Below are 24,128 nucleotides of genomic sequence, written 5' to 3' on the forward strand. Positions count from 1 at the left end.
ACTTTAAATATGTCCTGCCACTCCCTTGTGGCTTGCAGAGTTTCTACTGAAAGATCAGCTGTTAACCTTATGGGGATTCCCTTGTATGTTATTTGTTACTTTTCCCTTGCTGCTTTTAATATTTTTTCTTTGTATTTAATTTTTGATAGTTGATTAATGTGTGTCTTGGTGTGTTTTTCCTTGGAATTATCCTGTATGGGACTCTCTGTGCTTTCTGGATTTGATTGACTCTTTCCATTCCCATATTAGGGAAGTTTTCAACTATCAGGTCTTCAAATATTTTCTCAGAAACTTTTTTTTCTCTTCTTCTTGTAGGACCCCTATATTTCAAATGTTGGTGAGCTTAATGTTGTCCCAGAGGTCTCTGAGACTGTTTTCAATTCTCTTCATTCTTTTTTCTTTATTCTGCTCTACAGTAGTTATTTCCAATATTTTATCTTCCAGGTCACTTATCCATTCTTCTGCCTCAGTTACTCTGCTATTGATTCCTTCTAAAGAATTTCAAATTTCATTTATTGTGTTGTTTATCATTGTTTATTTGCTCTTTGGTTCTTCTATGTCCTTGTTAAACATTTCTTGTATTTTCTCCATTCTATTTCCAAGATTTTGGATCATCTTTACTATCATTACTCTGCATTCTTTTTCAGGTAGACTGCCTTTTTCCTCTTCATTTTTTTGGTTTGGTGGGTTTTTATCTTGCTCCTTCATCTGCTAGGTATTTCTCTGTCTTCTAATTTTGCTTAACTTACTGTTTACACATATTCTTAATAGTACATGTTTGAAGCTGTGTTGAATATTGCCTTAGACTTTTATTTTTAACTTTGTCAAGGGAACTCATCCATCCATTCATCCATCCAGCCATCTTTCCATTTATTCTACATACTTGCTACTGCTCTAGGCAAAGGAGATAGAAATATTAAAGACACTCTGCCACAAAGGAAATCATTGGCTTTGCAAGTAAATAAACAGTTATAGCACAACAGGATAACCTTTTTTATCCTAAGAGAACACAGAAAATGGATGGCTGAGCCATGCTGAGTATGTTCAGAAAGGGCCCTCTGCGGGAGTTTATCTCCACTGAATTATAAGTAAATGAATCACTTAATCAAAGAGTAGGGAAATATGTACAGGGCAGAAGGAACAACATACATAAAGGCCAAGAGATGAGTGTAATTCAGGGGTGACTGGAGCATAGTGTGTGAGGAGGGGAAGAAGAGATAGTTGAAGGGTAGGTCATAAATGGCCATTATCTTAAAGAGTTTAAATATTTGTTCTTGAAGGCCATTGAAGTTATTAAGGATTTTTATGTAGATAATGAGTTAATATTTGCACTTCAGTTTTGGAAAAACATAGTGGAGGGTGCAAGAGTGGAGGCAGGGAAATAGATAATTTTAATAGCTGAGGCATGAGAAAATGATAACCTAAACTAAAGCAATGGTAATGGAGATAAAGAGAAGGGAAAACAGATGAAAGTCACTACTTATAGTTGTAATTTTACATTTATTTATGTGATTATTTGATTAGTATATATCTCTTTTATTAAATATAAGATCCATGAGTACAAAGGTAGGTTTCATTTCTGCTTACCATCGTATCTCCTATGCCTAACACAGTGCCTGGCACACAAATGCTTAATAAGTGTTTGTTGAGTGAATTCGATAATGAATGAATTTAAAATGTACATTCATGTTAAATGCATACTATGAACTGAACAGTGTACAAGGCAGTGAAGATTCAGTGATGAATAAGCTATGCAAGATCCCTGCTCTCAAGGAGAAATTTTAGAAAGGGGAGAAACAAGTAATAAGTAAGAGAATTTGCAATAGTAATCAGTGTTACAAAGAAATTAAAATAGGGTTTTTGGGAAGTGCTGGTGTGGGAGAGGCTACTTTAGATGGAAGGGTCATCAAAGAGTTCTAGGGCAAGTGACATTTGATTTAAGATACGGATGATAACAGAGGAGCCAGTCATGGGTGGCTCTGGGGGCAGACAGTTCCAGACAGAAGGAAATGAATAAGCAAATTAGACAGATTTGACAGAACTTGTTGACTGATGGGAAGAAATAGGCCTAAGATGATTCACAGGATCTAGAAAATGTTATTTCTATTCTTTCTAAATGAGCTTGGGAATACTGGAAAGACTACTGACAGTGATGGAAACGTGAAGTTCAGCCCTGGAACTGTGGACTTTAAGGTACTTGTGATGCACTGAAATAGTAGATGGCAATTCATCTCCAAGAGACTTTCTTTCTAAGCACAGAAAGGATATAGGCCACAACTCTAAAAGATTGTTACAACAGTGTTCTCCAGATGAAACTTTTTAGCTGACAATATCTTCAGTTGACTACGTTTCCTGAAAGTCTTCCCAAAATCTCCTACAATTCAGGACCAATAGACGGTGTTCTGTCTGGAATTCTCTAACATCATGGTCACCCAAACATAACATGATTATTAGTTATTGGTAGGCTTTAGACAGGACTAATTATTTCCAGGCAGAAATCTGGAAATCTAGACTCTTTTACTGAGCTCTTCACTACAGTGCTTTAATACTGTTTTAATTTTTGCTTTCCTATAAAAAGAGCTTCACGGGCTTCCCTGGTGGCGCAGTGGTTGAGAGTCCGCCTGCCGGTGCAGGGGACGCAGGTTCATGCCCCGGTCTGGGAGGATCCCACATGCTGCGGAGTGGCTGGGCCCGTGAGCCATGGCCGCTGAGCCTGCGCGTCCGGAGCCTGTGCTCCGCAACGGGAGAGGCCACAACAGTGAGAGGCCCGCATACCGCAAAAAAAAAAAAATAAATAAAGAGTTTCACTTATGTTGAAAGAGGCCCAATAGTTGGGGGATCTCATCCACTATTTTTGCCTATATGTCATATGTAAAAACCTACTACCATTTTTTTTCGTGTTCAACCTAGTCTTGGGGATTGGGCTCAGATCTGTGTGGTGTACTGCAAATATGTTTCAATACTATCTTGGGCCATAGATCCCTTTAGGCCATTGATAAGAAGGGAGAAAATAAAACTTCTTTACTGAGGATACTTTTGTGGTTAGCTCGTAAGGTGTTGTACAGACTAATGACCATCCAAGGTAGAAAGTGTCCTTTGTGTGCAGACAAACCAGAGACTGCCCTGCTACATACACAGCTACTGCAACTTCACAATAAAATATTATCTCAATAGAGAAGGCTCAACTATAAGGAATTTGACCTGATAAGCCTGTCTTATTTGTCAGATAACTTTAAAAGAGTGCCAGAAAGCTAGACTTTAGCAACTGATTTTATCAAGTGCGGGTAGGACCTGATAGCCTCTTGTCTTTGAACCACTAAAACCTATGATTTCTAGCTGTACCACACACTGATATAAGGCATAAAGCAAAGAGCCTCTGGTCTAGAATTAAGATTCTTGATTAATTTCTTCTGCCATGGCTATATGAGTTGGACACTTCCAATGATAGCTGGATACTGCCTGCATTTTTTAGCTCTAGGCTACCAGTTTTACACTTCCTTCCCTTGAGCTTGATTTTCTGCCTTCTTGGATGTACTTAGCTTTTATCAAACTTTTTGCTAGGCTCCTCCTCTTTAGTCTGATTTCTACACTTAGCTCTCTGTAAGCTAGATTGGATAAATTGCTTCTCATGTTCAGCAGGACTCATAATGTAAATTGAATCTGCTACATTTTAGGAGTCCAAGTCCAGTAAAGAGTATTTGCAAATTCTCATGTTCCCACTGCTAGATTTTTGCTGACACTCTCATTTTTCTAAAGCAATATGTTGGTACAAGGTCATATTAAGTTGTGCCCATTGAATATTGTTTAAGAATCCCATTTACTGAATTTATTCAAAGAAAATTATGTATGAACTTAGAGAAATATCAACACTGTTGAAGATGTGGCAGATTATAACGCAGACTCATAAATTGCTGATAACAAGTGAAGTAATTAATTTGTAGTTCTTTTCAACTTCTTTTATATTTGAAAATGTTTTATATATATTTTAAAATAAGCTATCACTTATAAATTCATAAATGTGATTGTCATATATGCTTTTTGCAGTGCAGTTTTAATTAAATTATTTTTTTTACTTTTGTTATCTTTTCCTCCTTTCCCTTCCACTCTTTTACTTACTTCTCATCCTGAATCCAGCCTCAAGTGACCCAAATATATAATCTAGTATGTAGCCTATTATATTTTTCTTGATGCTTATAAAATTACATACAAATACACACAAATATAAGAAGTGCTGGCATTGTTTGTTTTTTAAAAATTAAATTATACTGCATGCCATCTTCTGAATCTTTCTTCCCCCTTCAATAATAACTTGTAGAACTCATCACTTTAATGACTTTATCATGTCTCTGCACCATTATTTAGTCAGCCTTCATTCTGTTAATTTTTATTTTATTTTTCCAATTTTTTTTTTACTCCAAACAATACTGCCATAACCTTGTAAGTTAAGTAATCACTGACAGTTTTTATATACTGTAGAGATACAGTCTAGCTCCATTTTATTTCAAATGAATCATCAATTGCACCAATAGCATTTATTATGTAATATACCCTTTTCTACTGCTTTAAAATACATTTTGTCATCTTTAAAACTATTATAGATACTAAGATCTATTTCTGATTTTGTGTTTATTCTATTGACTTACTTCTTATCTTATGACAATATTTATTTGATAAGAATAGTTAATATTATATTCCAATATTTGACAAGGTAAGTGCTTCCATCATTAATACTTTTTGTTATACATTCTTGACTGTGATCCATAATTTTTTTTCTCATACAAATTTTAAGATTATTTTATCCAATTAAAAACTTTTGAACTTAGAAGATGGGTTAAATAAATGTTGAATTTCATTAATAATAATTTCAGAGAATAACTTTTTATATTAAACTTCCCATTTAAAAATGATTTGTCTTTTCATTCATTCAGATCTTCTTTTATGACTTTCAATAAGAATTTATATTTTTCTTTCATAAGCATTATGTCTTTCTTGTTACATTGATTCCTGAATACTACTTCATTTCTGTTTCTATTGGGAATGGAATATATATTTCAGTTTCTTTCATCAGTGTTTTTTCTAGAATGGAAAAAATACCCCTACTCATATTCATATCCTTACTTTTTTCTCCAAACATCTTGCAAATACCTTTATTCTTTTTAATAGTGTATTAGGGCTCAGATCTGCTAAATGTACAGAAGTATGACTATATGGTAAGCAAATAATATAACTGTTACTGTCAGTTATTCCTACACTGATTTATGTCAGGCAGATCTACCTTTGAAATCCTAATCTATCTTTGAGAGTAGTGCAATATTGGGCAAGTTGTTCAACGTCCTTAAGTCTTATTTTCCTCATCTATAAAGTGGAAACTGATAATGGTACCTATATTATAGTGATCACATGTGGATTAAATATATTGACAAAAATAAAACACTTTAATACAGTGCCTGGCAGATATAAGACATTGGGAAATGATGGCTACTATTATTACTACAGCTGCTGAAGAATTCATAGACAAAAACCAGTTTAAGGAGTAAAAGTAAATTTTCCAGCAGCATTGTTTCTTAAATTTTAAATGACAAATAGATATAAGATGTTAAATATGCAAGCTTGAAGAGCTTGGATTCTTCTGAGTGCCAGGAGATTCTCCAGATAATATGGAGCAAAGAATGACCCAAACAGGAAATACAATGATAGTTGACTATTTTGCAAAATAAAATCCAACGAAGAATATGTATTTCACCTAATAAGGCTTTTAAAGTTTAAGAAACAACAATTAAAAAAAACACTTATCAGGAAATTAATGTTTGCATAAACAAAGAAAAATAATGGAGAACTAGAATGGTAACTTAAACTGTGTGAATTGTGGGAACCATTGGAAAAAAAGATAATTGAGCTCATAAGTTGACTGTAGTAGAAATGGATACATCCCATATAAATGTCTACTCACATCATTTAGTTCAAGGTAACTTATTAATAAAGGAAGATTAGTGCAGTTTTTAAAAAATATTAATACATCTTATTAAAATCTAACTAATTGGAGTAAGTTCTCTAGGAAAGATTTTGTTGCTTTAAAAAACAGGTCAAAATGAACATATATTTTTTCAGTTTAAAGAAACTTTTTCCAGTTTTAGATTTCTTACTCCTTTCTCAACTTTGCTAGTTCTTAACAAAGGCATTATATGTAGAGAAAAAATTTGTTTTTGTAAAAAAATCTTAAATTTTTATAATTTAGCTAAGAAAATCTCCCCAAAAGTGATTAATTTACAGTTGTCAAAAGAAAGAGACTTGGGACTTCCCTGGTGGTGCAGTGGTTAAGAATCCACCTGCCAATACAGGGACACGGGTTTGATCCCTGGTCCAGGAGAATCCCACATGCTGCAGAGCAACTAAGCCCGTGTGCCACAAATACTGAGCCTGCGCTCTAGAGCCCAAGAGCCACAATTACTAAGCCTGCATGCCACAACTGCTGAAGCCCGTGCGCCTGGAGCTCATGCTCCACAACAAGAGAAGCCACTGCAATGAGAAGCCCGTGCAGCACAACAAAGCATAGCCCCCACTCGCCGCAACTAGAGAAAGCCTGCGTGCAGCAACGAAAACCCAACGTAGCCAAAAATAAAAATAAATAAATAAATAAAAGAGACTTAGTAGCAGAATTCATTAACCCTAACTGCCACCAGAACAAAATCAAAGGGAATAAAAATTTTGACTCAGCTTATAATAAAAGCCTTTTAACCAAAAAGAAAATACTGGATATTCAGATTAGCTGTCTGTCAATAGCGTGTTGAATTTGGGGATCATAATTGATATAATAATAATAGTTTTGATAACATATATATATAGTAAATCTACTATATACGTATGTGATACTAATATGTTAGAAAAGCTATTGAATAAATTTAATCTGAATAATGAAAGACTAATAATGCATGTTTTTATTGTCTGAAAGTATAAAAAACTGTCTTCATCTAGTTGCTGGAAATTATCAAAACTCTCAATTCTTATACATTTACTAATGTGATCCTTATGTACACAGATGGTATAAACTGAGCCACTCTCAGCAGAAACATGCAATAATATGGGTTGTATGTGAAGCAATGGGTTGATCTGGGAAAACTCTTTTGGGGGAAGAAAGGGAGCTTATTTTTGTTTGTGAATAATGACATTCATTTCCTGATCAGTTACCTAGGGTTAAGAGTGGCAATTTATCATTGCAAAACCCATTTCCTTCAACTTAACCCTTTCCAGATCTTTACAGAAAGTTTGTCCTTGATTGCCTCATAAGTCCCATTTTTTTTATTAAACACCTGATTGGAATATGAATACAATCCAAATTTTACCGTTCTTATTTCTGTATAAAGGGGCTTTTTGTTGTATGCCAACACAGAAGCTCAACTAAACTGTGTTTTGTGCATGTCTTGATTGAAAAATTTATAGTCTTATAAAAAACAACAGTGAGTTATCTTGACTATTTAAAGCTATGTGGAGCAGGATCATCATTCAAATGATGCTATTCTTTTTTCTTTTCTTTTTTTTTTTTTTTGCGGTACGCAGGCCTCTCACTGCTGTGGCCTCTCCTGTTGCGGAGCACAGGCTCCGGACGCTCAGGCTCAGCGGCCATGGCTCACGGGCCCAGCCACTCCGCGGCATGTGGGATCTTCCCGGAGTGGGGCACGAACCCGTGTCCCCTGCATCGGCAGGCGGACTCTCAACCACTGCGCCACCAGGGGAGCCTCACTCTATTCTTTGTACGTCACAGAATCAGGAAGAAGAGCCTTTGCTAAATATTTTCCTCACCACCAGTGATTATCTATTTCCCTTGCTTAACAGGAAGAATCACGAAGAAAACAGGTACATTAAGGAAGAATTGGATTATTAAAACAAGTCAAACATATAAAAATACTTCTTAAGTTTTCATAAATTCAAATGGGTTATTTTAGGCAGAAATTCTCACATTTTTGTGTGTTCTCTGTAGGTTTTCTCATACTATGAGTTGCGGTGGCATGCTTTGAATGCATTAAAAGATTCATGGCAACATTAAACAAATCAGCAGTGATTCAATGCAATAGCTATGAGAGTATAACAATATCATACAATATTTATGAAAGCATCCAGAACGTTAAATTATTCCTGTTCATCTTTATATACGATTTGGCTGTTTGAATAATACTGCTCACTGCCTTTACCTGAACTAGAACTTGTTATAGAGGGTCATGGACCTGAACAAGGCAAAGCAAAAACAACATTTAAATGTTAATTGGAATTTGGCATGTATGTGAAGTGTTGATGGGGTTCTCATGTACCACAGCATTCTGGTTAAGAACAAGTTTTCTAAATTGGCTGGAAATAATTCTAAGGATTTTGAATTTATCTTTATATCATCTTGATGGATATTCAGGAAATTGTATTGTTTTTATCTAAGACAAGAACATTTTGAAAACATAACAGATCTTAACCTATTTACTATCAAGTAAGTATGGAAATAACAAAGAAAGGTGAATACTTGACCTTAAAAGTATTGTAAAATGTATATAAATATCAGCAAATAACAAAATATACACATCTTCATTATCCACTGTGTGAACAAAAAATAATAATTTGATGTGTTTCTAAGATTGTTTCTATAAATAAAGACATCTTTCTTCAGTCACATTAATGATCAGGCTTTGATTAATTGTTTTGACTTGAGTAAGTTTGCCAGATTTCAGCATATGAATATGGGACACATAATGTCTGATTTGGAGTGTGGTGTACAGTAGTGCACATACAATATTGCCAGGTTGCAATTATGCTATAGGTTTATTGCCTTCTGGTTATGCTTTCTGATTCCAAGATAAATATGAATTCTCTGAAAACAAGTGACATTTATTTCTTCATTTATTCAACAATAATTGACTGATTGTTTAACTCTGTGCAAGGTAGGATTCTAGGCATTGAGGAGGTTACTATGATAAATAAGGTAAAAGGACTCAGAGGACAGTTCTCAGGAACTAGAGGTCAGATAAAACAGGAAATGCAAAATGGGCGCTTTTGCCGTGGCAATTTAGTGCAAATATGTTATGACTCATGGTTTAGCGGGTCAGAGTGGGTGATTATAATACCAGTATTTTGGTTTCCTGAGCAGTGGCTATCTGGATCCTGCTGTGTAACTGCCAGTGTGAGGTACAGCAGACAAAGCAGGAACAGAACTCGTAAACTTGGAACGAGTAAACTCAAAATTCCCAATTCAAAGGGTGAAAGAAAAAAGAGAACATCCGGAGAGCCCTTCTAGAATGGTAATACTGTGTAGCCCGCATGGGTATAGCACCCTTCTCTATGAATTTCTTTTTATCTTGAGCAAGGACTGCTGAATATTTGAGTCCCTCTGAGAAGCTTCTCTTGGCTTCCTTTTTGTTCCCTCCCTCTGCAAGCTTAAGAACCATTTATTATGCATCCACTGCGGGTAAGCATTATTGGGTATAATATATATGTAGTATTATCTATAGTGTCTAAGTACATAATACATGTGGAAAACTGAAGTTGAAAGAAGATAAGTCACTTGCTCTAAGGCACAGAGTACTAAGGCGTGAAAGAGATTTCAATTCATGTTTGTCCACTGTAGAGCTCAAGACCCCTTTTCTTGGCCATGGTTTCCTTCTCTTGATGGAGGCAGGGAACCACAGGTTGAGTTAAGAAAAAATATTCCAGATTTTATTTTGTAAACCCCAAAAGAATCACCAATTGAATTTTTGATTTTTAAGCATATTGATATATTCTGGAAATTTGAATTAGATTTTAAAAGAAGATTTTTAATTTTACTATTAACCTGTTGGAACAGCTCATCTAACAGTTGTTTTTTTCAAAGCAATACTTATTTTTTATTACATACTTTTCAAGCAATAACTTCATTATGTGTGAGATTAATAAAGATTTCTGGATTCCCTTTGCATCAGACCACCCCAAGTATGATGTTAAAAAAACAGTTTATGATATACCAAAAATTCTGTTCTTGTTTAATCATACTTGTTTAGTAGTCACAGAGGGAAAATCAGTATGAATTTTTGTTTGAAAATGCAAATAGAGAAAAGTAACAGAAAAATACTTTTTTCAGAAGAAATTTTCGGGAAGTTAATTATCCTTGTTATAATTACATTCAAGGTTTCAACTTAAAAATAAGCCATATTTACCTATTTAATACTTACTTCTCAGGTAGAATAAGAATGGCAAACACAATCAGTTTGTTTAACGGGATTTTGTATCATCTATCCAAAACCTTATAAATGGAACGTCTGCCAGAGTTTTATAAGGGGGTAAATTTTATTCATGAACCAATATTGAATGTTAGCCATTGTAGTTGATAGAAAACATACAAAATATTATATATGTTACTGAATTACACCTGAAACAAGAATTTCAGGTTTCCCACTGTTACTATAAAAGGTAACATCTATCCCTTGCCCAAATCAATTGAGTTCATATTTCTCATCTATTTTCTCCCACAGTTTGCTGAGTTTCAGTTTTGCTTTCATCTTGGATTGAACTCTTTCGACATACTTCTTCCTATGATAGTCTAAATACTTTTAAATGCAAAATTTCCTGTCAGGAATTTTATCTAAAAGGAAAAAATAAAAGGTGCTAATTTCTTAACGACAATTCAAGGAGAACAGAATTAAAATGTGGCTTATCTTAAAATTTCAGTTAGATCACAGACCACCAAATAATGGTTCCTTCATTACAACGATCACACTGTGTATCATCTATTAGTGTTCTTTCTTTGTTGTGCTTTATTGTTCATAATAGCAGTCTCATCAAGGGGGTGTGTAGTACCTGTATATGGGTATCAGGGATGATTTAAAGATTTTGTAAACATTTCCAAGCAAAATGCATTTGATAAGCTATAGAAACTTTGGTAAACTACGTCTATAGAAAATTATAATTACTTTATGGATTTTCTGATACAAAGTGTTTTAAATGGTTTGCTTCCCAAGCAACAACATTTGGCCACCTAGAAGAGGTCATATTGCCTCACAGTACACTGTACCTTCGTTATCTCTTTCTTTAGAACACATTTTCATTTTATATAATGCTATGGAAATTCATTCCATATGAAGAGTACTATAATAAATTTTCTTATAAGGAAACATAGTCAAAGAATATACCCAGAGGTGATATTTATTTTTTTAATTAAAGTAGATAACACATTGATTAACTAATCCAAGAAAGTAAATAAAGCCCATGTGTAACTAACAGTGTCAGTTTAAGCCATATCTTTATATGGCTAACATTTTTTTCGTTAACGTATAATTGATTTACAATGTTGTGTTAATTTCTGCTGTACAGCAAAGTGATTCAGTTATACATACATATACATTCTTTTCCAGTTTTGGCCTTGGCTTGCGGGATGTTAGTTCCTTGGCCAGGGACTGAACTCACACTGTCAGCAGCGAAAGCGTGGAGTCCTAACCACTGGACCACCAGGGAATTCCCCTACATTCTTTTTTATATTGTTTTCCATTATGGTTTATCAGGATATTGAATATAGTTCCCTGTGCTATACAGTAGGACCTTGTTATTTATCCATTCTATATAATAGTTTGCATCTGTTAACCCCAAACTCCCACTCCATCCCTCCCACGAATCCCCCCCACCACTTGGCAACTACATTGCTAATATTTTCTTAAAGACAAAGTAGAGCAACACCAACTTGACATCTGTAGTGTACTCTCTTCAAGGGTAAGGATGAGTGGGAAGACTAAAAGGTATGTGGGTGAAATAAAAAGAAAGAAAAACAATGTGCCTTATGTGTGACAATTTTTCAATAATCAAGAGCCAACTGCAGTGGACTAATTATTTAATGAGAAAAAATCACAGAGTTTAACTTTCTTTTCATTTCTGGTTCTTACAATCAATCAGGTATACACCAGGTGCCCACTGAATGCTTGGTAACGTTTGAGGAACTAAAACACTTCTTTCCACGTTACACTGTCTGCCTTCATTCATCAAGTGTTCTCTGAAAACCTTCCTTATGCTCCACTTTGTTGCAAATAGAAAGATAAATAAATAAGATATAGTTATTTCCTTTAAAAGTTTACAGTCTTCTTGGGGATATACTCATAGGCAACAAATCCAATATAACGTAATAAAGGCTATCATAGAGACATGTACAAAATGCTGTGGTAGCAAAGTGGAAGGAATAATTACTTGTGCCTGCAGTGTCAGGAGACACTTTATAGAGAAAGTGGCATTTGGACTGTAAAGATTCATAGTATATCAAAAAAGAGAGAAGGGCAAATAAGACATTTCTTCTGACCCTTTAATATCCTCAGTTACTTCCATCCTCCATCTTGGATTCTGTAGCCCCAGATCCCAGTCACTCTTATGTAAACACCCCAAGTACCCTTGCCCCTCTCCTCCTCCATCTGGCATGCCTGGTAAACCCAGCCACCTGTCTCCTTCTAAGCCTGCAGTAATGTAACCGACTTTCTGAAGAAGTCTGCTCAACTTTCCTGAATGGACTTCTTTCACATATATAACCTTAAATTTCAAATGGGCAGTCAGCACTGCCAGATGATTCTACGACACTGCCTTAGTGTATTCACTTTCCCATTCTCTAAGAGACTTATCTTTCACACTCTCTCACCTCCTCAAATCTCCATTATTCCCTACTCCCTCTCAGGTGATGACACTTCTTCATGCTTCATAGAGAAAATCAAAGCAATTGGTTGAGAATGTTCTTATCTTTCCACTCCCAAGCCATCAATCTATCTATATTTATATCTATTTTCTCTAGGACACATGTTTCCATGTGAGAAGCATCCTTGCTTCTTCGGCCACTTCCTCCACTTGTGTTCTGCATCTCATTCCCTCACTTCCTCAAGCATTTGGTCTTGTAGTTATTTTCCTTCTCTCCTGCATTATTAATTCTTTTGTTTCTACTGACTTATTCCCGTCATCTTGAAAATACGCTTTAACATTATCCTTCTTAACAAATCCTTTTCCTGACACCATACCCCCATCCAGTTACTGCCACCTTTTCACTGTTCATTCTGCAACTAAACTCCTAGAAGGAACGATCTGTACTTGTTATCTTCCTTTGTTAATCCCTACTCTCTCCTCAACCACTCCAGTGAGGCTGCACATAATGCATTACTGAAATAGCTCTTACCAAGCTCCCATCAATGACCTAGATCTTGCTAATGCCAATGCTCAGTTTTCTGTTCCCATCACACTTGACCTCCAACTAGTGTTTGATACAATTGACTCCTCCCTCCCTCTTTTTTCTAGACTTCTGTGGCACTTCCTACGTTTGGTTTCCTTCTTAACTCTCTGGTTGTTCATTCTGAGGATCTTCTGTAGAATCCCCTTCCATACTTAAACTATGAATATTAAAGTGTCCTAGGTTTAATTTTGGGTCCTCAGTTCTTCTCTATTTATACTCTCAATTGGTTAACTCGACCAATCTTATTTTTAAATATCATCTATAGTGTGATAACTCTTAAATTTATATCTCTATCTTCCTGAGCATATGGCTTATGTATTCCACTGCCTACACTTGATGTTCTAATAGGCATCTCCAACTTTTCTTTGCCAAGATCAAACTTCCGATTCCCCACATCTACTCCTCTTCAAATTTTCTCTACATCAGGAAATTATGCCACCAGTCATCTTGTTAGTCAAACCCAATCTTTGGGAATGCTCCTTAATTCCTCCTTAAATCCTTAACTTTTCCTCTCACCACAGATCCTTTCCATCAGCAAGGTTCCACCTCCAAATGGATCCCAAATCTGACCACCTACCACCTCCAGAGTACAATCCTAGACCAAACTACCATAATTTCTTGTCTACACTATTGCAATCATCTCCTAATTTGTATCTTTTCAGTTTTGTCCACCTAGAAACTCTTCTCTGCAGAGTGGCCAGACAGATCTTTGTAAGGTTTGGTCAAATCACACTTCTCCCTTGCTCAAATCCTCAAAGGGCTTTTCATTGCAATTAGAATATAGTCTTAATTTCCAAACATAGCTCACAAGGCACGTCATCATTTTGCCCCACCTGTCTCTCCAACCTTGTCTCATACTCCTTCACTTTGTGCTCATTATGTTCTGGCTACACTGGCCTTTTTGTTCATGACACAACAGGCTTGCTCCCTTCACAAGTGTTTTTACACCTGCTGTTCCTTATTGTTGTTTTTGCTCTTCCTCTAGAACTTTGTATTACTCTCATCATTTAAATCGTGCAAAGCCCACCTTTTCATAAAGGTCTTTTCTGACCAGCCTAGCCAAAAACAAAGAATAAAAAAATCCCAAAACCAACAATCAACCAATTAAACAACCAAAAAAACCCCCAAATCCAATCACTTCCTATAACATCATCCTGTTTTCTTTATAGCAATTGCTTGTCTTATTCACTTATTTGTTTATGTGTTTGTCATCTGTCTCCCTTAATTAGACTTGAAAGTCTTTGAAGAAAAGAGGATCTGTCTTTATTGTTCATTGTCATATTGCCACATCCTCTAGCACATAGAATAGTGTCTGACACATGTTAGGTACATACTCAATTAAAGTTTAAACTGACTTGTTCATTATATGAAGTGAGAATTTATTGGTAAGTGTACAGAAGCACAAATCTGCAAGTCATATTTAGGGGATTAAGTGGGGAGTAATTGGAGGGAACTTGGGGGTCAGGCTGTGAAGGGTCTTGAATGTCATGTTTAGTGGTTTGGACATTATTGTAAAGGCATGGGAAGCCAAAGATTTTAAATATTAAATTCTCTCTTAAATAAAACCTTGAGTTATGAGATCTTCCTTTTATAAGACTAAAGTATGTTAAGTATATTTTAAAATGTATTTCTACTTAGTTGGATGTAATATTTAAAGAGATGCCCTTTAAGATTCTATTTAGTATAAGAAATGTTTTTACTTTTGCTTCTAAAATTTCATGAGATATTTAATCAAAATAAAGCTTTTGCCTCTAAAAATCTGTTTAATTTAGAAATGTTTTATGATAATCAGAAGAGTCAATAGCTTTAATGTAACTTAAACACACAATTTATGTATCTAAGTTGTTATTGAACATTTCTTAATAGAGATGTGTTATTCTTACTTTTTAACCACTTCATGTAGCATATTTTCTACCCCATCTTTATAGAACAAACATAAATCTGAAGAGCTAATGCTTGATAAGAGTCACAGTGCTTTAATCTGATTAATTTTATTTCTAATCTTACTTATAAAATTATACAGCATTTACTTTATAACTAGAAAAGATTGTTATTATATACTAAATGTTAACAGAGGTACTTTTAATGTACTGAATTAAGTTTAACTATAAAGAGAAAATGAATAGAAATACAGTGTAGTTAGGTAAAGGTTTGGGATAATTTTGAATATAGATAATGGAAAACTAAACATAATGGAATAGGAAGTTTGGCAAGGAAGAATTCACAGTTTTTTAAAGCCATAAAAGGGCAAACTAAAATCTCATATTACTAAAAGGAAATGCAAAATATACATTCAAGGAAATTAATGTCATGAAGTTAGTATCTTATGTGAATGTTTATTTTTAATATTGCTCAGGTATTGATCTTAAATGTCACAGAAACTGTGGAAAAATATAGCAACTTAGAAATATTTCTCTTTCATCTGTTCAGCAGGAAATCAAGCTTTTTTAGGATGTATTTTGCATATTGAAAGACCTGATTTAACCCTGCCTTGAATAGAGAGAAGAACGGAGGCACGAAGAAAGCAGAAAATCTATGGAGAGTTAGATATATTTCACTTGTTTTCATGTGTCTTATTGAGCCAATTATCAGTAATAGTTTGTTATTTACTCATCAAGAGTCTTTTAAAAATGAAAATCAAAACAGGTGGCAGGGAAAGCTTTTCAAATGCTGGAATAAAACATATCTCCTAACGATTAGTTTTTTCATGCACTTTCTAAAATACCAGAGAAGGACCCCAGTGGAAATCAGTTCACCATTTCCTCTTGAATGCCCACTGTTGCTGAAACTGTTCCATCCCAAAATTAGTAATTGGAAAGAAAAAATCATGCTGCTCAACAGTTGCTTCCTTGAGAGTTGGACTGTGGGGTTGGACCTTCAAATAACATAGTCAAAATGACAAAAAAGTCTCTCACAAAATGAAACTTATTAGATTCCTGAGTCAAACTATAATCAGATCAAAATTCCTGCAAAACTCTGCCTTGAAAAAACTCTAGCAGAGTTTCTAAGCTACCACTCTGAATGCAGAATCCATGGCTAATTTCACAGCAAAAGTGATGGGAAAATTAAGGGATGATTTGGAGTTTTTCAGAGAGAAAAAGGGAAGGTTCTAAGGAAGATGCTTGGAGATACAAAGGTGCATTGTATACTGTATATAGCAGAGACACTCTATGGGATGGTGAATGTTGAAAGATAATGACACTGGAAATGTTGACTCTAAGCTGTGAAGTGTCTTGACATGTTTGTCTTCTGCAAGCTGTGGGCAGTCATTGTGAGGTTTTACATTAACATGTGTCATGGTGTATTTTAGTAAGAAAGCTCTGACAAGAATAAGGAGATGGATTACAATGGAGGAGGTAGGAAGAATGAGTTACTGCAGGCTAAGACGGGTAATATTAAAGACCTCAAGTAGGGCAATGACAGAAAGTAGAGAAGAGTGTTTAGATGTGGCATAAGTTGATGGACAGTGGATTTGGGGGTAGTAGGGGAGGAAAATAGAATTGAGATTTCTAATTTCTGTAATTAGGTGGATGGTACTGTCACTAGGCAGTATATAATAAGATGCCTGGGATTTCTGTTTTGTTTGGTTTGGTTTGATTTGGTTTTTCTTGGAGTGGTGAGTGGAGAAGAGAGATGAAGGTGATTTCAGTTTTGAAATGTGGTGAATACTCCATTTGGGTTCTGGCTATTGGAATATGGAATTTGAAATCAAGTAAATCTGTGTAATTTACCATATCTGAGACCACAGGAGTAGTCTGTTAGCTAGGTCCTTTGCGTCTTTGTATATTTTTACAAGACTCTGAGACCAAGATCAACACTAATGTAAAGTTCAGAATATATTATATCTCTAGTAAAGATATTACATTTTTTCATAAAGGGGGGAGCAATCATCCACATTAAATTGTTTGAATTTGTAAATCTGCAAATGTTGAATATGTTCCTCTCAGTTCTTGTTGAGAGTTTTTATTTATTTTTTATCATGTATTTTACAATCTGAGTTCAATTCACCCAAAGAAACCACAAACCTTAAAAAGAAAAAAAATAGTCTTTAAGAATTGATTAGTAGCTCCATTTGCAAATATTTTCTCCCATTCTGAGGGTTGTCTTTTCATCTCGTTTATGCTAATCTTTCCTTGAATGCTTTTAAGTTGTCTAAGTACCATAGAACACACCTTTGTTTAAATGCTTTTATGGTTCTAAATAATCATGACTCATTTTCATCAACTATTATGCAAAATATATTTCACAGTTTAAAGACGGCAATGACCACCCAATATTCTTTTAAAATAAAGACACTGAAGTTCAAAGAATTTAAATAATTCATAAACAAGAAGCAAGGGCCTGAATACAAGTCCAGGTTTGTCTGACTGCAAAGTATACCCTCATTCAAGTACATTCTGGCTCTTCTTACGTGAAATAGAACTAAGTATAGGCTAATTGTTCCATGAGAGACTAAGCCTTGAGATCTTATGAAACTGAAGTCATAGCACTTTCAACCTCGCTATTATACCAGGACGTTTTCATCTTTTGGTAAATTTAATCATCAGGGATCAGAGTGGCTATTGATTGAAGTATTCTGAAAACAGCGATTTGATCCCATGGTTTTATGTGGTTTTTGTGCCCTCCCCCTAACTCCTCACTGGACTCGACACAACCTTAGCTAACCATAATACTCTCAACCTTAATTTTATGTTGAAAATACAAGGCTAAAAAGAAATATAATTAGCTCACATGTTAGGGAGCTCACACTCTTTTGTGAATCGTTGGAAAGCATATATTTGATAATTTAGAAGGGAATCTAATAATTATATTGTTAGAATGCATTATAATTTGTTGAATGTTTTTAAATATAACATGTCATAATTACCACTTATTTCATTTGAATTTAAAATATAAGACCCTGTGAGAAGAAGTAAAAAAATATCCTAGTTCTAAGTGCGATTCTCTAAAGCCAGAGGGCACTAATACGGTTACCCTTGATTAGCCAGCTTGTCACATTATCACCTTCGAAAAAGAAAACCCAGAATGGGAGGGTACCATGGGTGTAACAAAACACCATACCTTGTAAATTGATATTCATTCGTAAAAGCATAAGGTAGTACCATTATAAAAATACACTGTATCCAGTTATGTATTACAGTCACAAAAACAGTTAATAGAAACATCAAAAAGCTATTTTGTAAGCTGTGCCTGACAAAGGAATTTTTTGTTACAATAGCACTAAGGAAACTATTGATGTATTTCATTGTAGTAACCAGTACAGTAATGCCAAATGAGATAAATTCATTAATAGGACACTGAAATGAGAATAGAAAATGACTTATTCACACCTGTCCAGTTTAGAATACATATTGTTTTATGACTTTTTCTTCATTATGCTGACAATGATAACTGGTAGAAAAATAGATAATAAAGGAAGAGAGGTTTTAAAAAAGAAAACATGACAAATACATTATATTTTTGTAAGTCTGCCTAAAGAGTAATCTTATTTAAAAAATATAAATGAACTTATATGAAAACTAAAAACATGTTGTTTGCAAATAAACAGAAATTTGAGTGAAAATTATGAATATGGAGTATTTATTGCCATTCAGGTTAGGAAAAAATCCACAATATATATATTATTCACATATATAAAACCTCTATCACTGAAATTCTCATTTTTATAAATAGTTAAGCATTTTAGCACATAAATACATACTCTCCCTGGCCCTCTATATCTACAAGAATTTCGGACATAAAGCTGATAATTTTCTCAGTGTTAATAGTGTTTATTTTTTAATTTTTGTATGAAAATAGCTTTTTAAAATAAGTTTTTATGTTGAAACAATGCAAAAAATTATAAAAAGCTTCAAAGTACTATACAAATAACTTTTGTGAACTACTCGATGGTAAACTACAAACCTGGTGCCCCATCATTCCCCAGTACTTTAGTGTGTATTTCTAACAAACAAGAACATTCTCCTACCAAACCAAAGCAACCATCCAAATTAGGAAATTAACATTGATACATTGCTACCATCTAATCATCAGACCCTACCCAAGTTTTGCAAGTTTTGCCAGGTGTCCCAATAATTTTTTTTTAATAGAAGAATCAATTCAGAAACACTACTTTTAGTTATAATGCCTCTTTAGTCTTCTTCAGTCTGAAACATTCCCTCCGTCTTTTCTTAACTTTCATGATCTAGTGTCTCTCATTAACAGTGCTTTACTGTACCTCTGGTTTCAATTTATATTTATAATTCAAGGTTATCTTTTTCTTAGAGTATTTCCAGATAACATACGATGCTTCTGCAGCTTCTGTGAATATATGTGTTGTGTGTGTGTGTCTTTAGACATTCACAGAGAGGGAATACTGTAGAGTTTCTGAACCTTTGTCTTTGGGTGGGGGGGGAACACAATAAAAGCAATGATGCTCAAGGAATAAAATCATGTAAATAATAAATACATCATTTACTAGTTTTCAAGTTTACATAGCTTAGTAGTTTCAAAGTATCATTCATGCTTATACTTGGAAAGTTTTCCATTCAATTATTCCTTAATGATTTTTTTTCTATGGAGAGTCCAAAAATTGTCATAGATGATAGTGAAATAGAATTCTATTAATAACCCCAAAGAAAATTTGCTCAACAGAATGTTATCTTTTGAGTGAATATACTAGAAACAATTATATGATTAAAATAATCCACTCAACAAATTTAGTTCTTTAAAATTGAGAGGGCCCTCTTTTTGGTGCTCTGTCATAGTATACTAGGTATTTTGACATGGCTTATTTTACATAAAAAGCCAAATCTACTTCTAGGTGAAAATAAAAATGTGAAAACTCACAATGGGCTATGAATATATTGGAAATAGAGACAATTCGGATTTTACAATTAATATGTTTCTGGATTCCATAGCTTTTTCCAGCTTCACAAAGAGTCTAGGATCTAAAAGAAGTCGTTGCTACTTCAGACTTATCATTTCTCTAATGGAATCCCTTCTTCTAACAACTTTTAGAGTTCCTTATCCATCAAGTTCATCCATTTTTCCCTTTTTGGATTTGTTCACCAGGGTTTACTTACTTATTGATATTTCCCCAGCAATTCCACTGCAACATGTTTGAAATATTCCTCTCTTAGTTATTCTATTATGACAGCAGATCGAGGAATCACATTTCATGCCTTGTGTTCCCAGGTGGCAGGGCAAATATAAACATTAATATTAGCTTAACCTGTGTTTCCTTTCTTCATATTATTTCATATTTTTATAATTATCACAGACAAATTTACACAAGATCATATTTTGGCTCAATTTGAAACAAAGTTACAGTCATAATGTTATCAACGGACAGGCCATATTTTAACTTTAAGGTTTTAGAAAAGTTCTCATAAAAATGGAAAATTTTTATTTAAAGATAAAACCCACCATTATTACTAACCATTTGTATGCTGTTATGTTACTTCCATGGAAATGGTTCCTCAATTTCATTTTAAAATATTATCTTATCCCTTTATTTGTATCTTGACATATGTATCTTAACTAAATGTATCACTTTTTAATGACAAAGTGAAAGAAATAAGTCATAATACTTTTGGATTTTCTTTAGTTGTTATAAATATTAATTGCCTTAATTTGAAATTATTTTCTTCCATTGTCATGACTTGGTTATTATATGTAACTTGAAACCACCTGAAAAAGAGAGTGTGTAAGTGTGTGTGTGTGTGTGTGTGTATAGGTTTAAAATTCAAGGCTCAGGCTTCCCTGGTGGCGCAGTGGTTGAGAGTCCACCTGCCGATGCAGGGGACACGGGTTTGTGCTCCGCTTCGGGAAGATCCCACATGGCGCGGAGCGGCTGGGCCCGTGAGCCATGGCCGCTGAGCCTGTGCTTCCGGAGCCTGTGCCCCGCAACGGGAGAGGCCACAACAGTGAGAGGCCCGCGTACCGCAAAAAAAAAAAAAAAAAAAAGAAATTCAAGGCTCAGCTATCAGCCACTGAGAATCCACTAACCATTTATTCTTTTTGCCTTCATGATGCTCACCAAAGACTCATCTTATTTTTTTTTCTTTTCTTATTTATTTATTTATTTATTTTTTGCGATACGTGGGCCTCTCACTGTTGTGGCCTCTCTCGTTGCGGAGCACAGGCTCCGGAAGCGCAGACTCAGCGGGCATGGCCCACGGGACTAGCCGCTCCGCGGCATGTGGGATCTTCCTGGAATGGGGCACGAACCCATGTCCCCTGCATCGGCAGGCGGACTCTCAACCACTGCGCCACCAGGGAAGCCCTCATCTTATTTTAATATTTTGTATCCTATATTATTTTCTATGGGAAAAAATAATCAAGTGACACAAAATGTCCAGGTCACATGACAGATATTTCTCATTGTGAATCAATATATCAGCATTCTTGTTTATTTATTGAGTACTCCCCTATATGCTGGGCACTGATTTAGGCACGGGAGATTCAGCTGTGACAAAACAGAAAAAATTCCTTTTCTGAACAGAACTTATGTTCTCCTGAGGAGATCATCTCCAAGCAAACAAAAAGTCAATACAATTTAGAGAACCATAGGTGTGAAAAATCAAATGGAAGAGTGAAATGGTATAAAGGCTAAGGGGGAGCAACCTTATATGATGTGATCCGGGAAAGCCTCCAAGGAGGCACCATTTGAAGAAAGATAGGAATCCTAAGGAAGCTGTAGCCTGAACAGATTTGAGGTAAGAGAATTCCAGAGAGAAACAGTTAGTGCAAAATCTCCAAAATGGGAACAAATTCATTTTTGGACTAGCCTTCAAAATTAATTAAGAGGATACTTCTGCTATGAGGACAAATTTTATCATAGAAGTTAAAGGTTTTTTTCTTTTTGGTTATCTAGTTTTTTCCAGATATTCAATGTCCTCAATTATTAAACACAATCAAGAATGACTGTATCAACGAGTTTTAAGCAAATGTGTACCTTAGGAAAGGAACAGTGTGAAAAAATTGATAATACTAAATTCTATTTAATAACAGAAAGAATTTGTCCTAGAATCTGCACATATCAAAATGTCTCTATCAGTTTACTTTAAAGATACATTTTAATGTATGTTATATCATAATTCTTCACATTTTTACATTTTTCATAGCTTGCCAGGCATTTAGACTTTAAGACAGAAGATGAAAAGAAGAGAAAATCACTGAAGACCTGCTAAAGATTTGACATCTTGTTTGTGTCCATGAGGAAATCATGAGCTATCTCTTCTTGGAGTAATTATTAAAAAGCTATAATTGTTTTTCCTAAAACTGTCTTTCCTCCTTTATTTTCATTAGAAGTGTAAAAATAAAGGATAGTAGAAAGCTCTCATATATCTCTCTATTACAGGTCTAGATTGGTGATCAGAAGGTACTACGTATAATACATAGTAAAAACAGAGTTTATCTTTATTCTCAACAGAACTTTCTGCAATTCTCATTTTTATAGACATCAAAACTAAGATAAAGTTCACCATACATTATGCATGTCCTTGGTTCTTTTGATTTTTGTCTATAAGGTCAAAAATAAGCATACTAGATTGAAAATAATTTTGCAAATTTTTTAAATGTAAAAACTGTAACAGCTATACAAATTGTACAAATATAACAGTCTACCAAGGAAACCCCGTGTCATTTCCACACATCTTTACAAGTTTTTTAAAAATTGCCAAACAAAGTTAAATGCATATTATTCTACTTATTTGAATTCTGTTTGATACTGGGCCACTGCCTCACAGCCTACAGAATACCCATGCACCAATTATGAGCATTGTTATTCATTACTCTGAACTGTTCACACATCTATCTCATATAAAGTCCATATTACCCATCTATGGTCAGGCTTTATATTTAAATTTATATTTTAATAATACATAGTTAAAAATCTGACAACCTGTGTCAGATTTATTTTTTATTTCATTTCAAAACTGTTATTTAAGAGCAGAGGGGAAAGGATTCTCCTCCACACCTTCAATATTTTCTCTTTGACCCAAATGTTCATGTTTAGGTGAAGGAGACAATTACTCTTTCACCGTAGTTTAGTGTGTAATTAGCCTTGTTTTCACTTTACTTTAAATGTAGACATTTAAAACATGGGGGTTGGAAATGCATTTGCAGTAGATTAATGCTGAACAAGTAACACCTTCAACCATATTCGCATTTCTGTTTGTGCCTCCAACGTGGAAGAGGTGCCTTCTAAGACTATGCATAGTGCTTTGGCTTAGAGAAAGACCACTCAAAAGTGCAGGGTATCCAGATATGGTGACATTCCTCCTTTTCACGTTCTCTCCTTGTCTTCCACTTATGGAGGAATGAATAGATATTTTATCTCTATGTATATATTTAAATTAAATCTGTATAATTATTAAAAGTTTTATATTGCCCTGACAGAATTTCCATATATATCTGTGTAACAAAATGTACTTGAGAGTACTGTATTGATATACTGGCTCAAAAAAATCAATGAAATTCAGTGTAGTTTGCTTAGAGAAGGAATATAAAAAGAAAAAAATAAAATTAAGTTTTGGTTCAGCAGACGAAAGGTCTCTAAATCCTGCTGACATGTTTCAAAAATTAATCACTGTACTCAATATTTTTCAGCAATACTGCAGGAGGGTTAAAAATAGCAACATAGTACTTTCAATATTTTAACTGTAATATATACAAGTCATAATTATTTATTTGAGTAAAAAAATCCCCACTTTAAATAATTTTTCACTTTCAAAGATATTTTTTTCTGTACAGCACAAAATTCTATCATTAGACATAAATAAGACAAAGCAGGATGAAACAATTTTATTAAACTAAACATTGAATAAAATGTTGGAGATTAGTTTTTACATAAAAATATTCTGTATTTTTATGTAAACCAGATTTTAAACAGACTATTAAAAAGGTACAGTTTGAAAGAATGTATAAATATAAATTTTCTGCCAAA

The 24,128-nt window shown here is 34.4% G+C and overlaps 1 protein-coding gene across 2 annotated transcripts in view; it reads right to left on the reverse strand.

Moving 5' to 3' along the window:
• Positions 1-24,128, reverse strand: part of LRRC7 (leucine rich repeat containing 7) — a gene marked incomplete at its 3' end in the record, with an annotated part of 507,551 nt that overhangs the window by 221,249 nt on the left and 262,174 nt on the right. The gene's annotated exons all lie outside the window — the stretch shown is intronic.

The sequence above is a fragment of the Mesoplodon bidens genome (assembly GCF_964165515.1).
Source record: "Mesoplodon bidens genome assembly, chromosome: 2".
In the NCBI taxonomy this organism is placed as follows: domain Eukaryota; kingdom Metazoa; phylum Chordata; class Mammalia; order Artiodactyla; family Ziphiidae; genus Mesoplodon; species Mesoplodon bidens.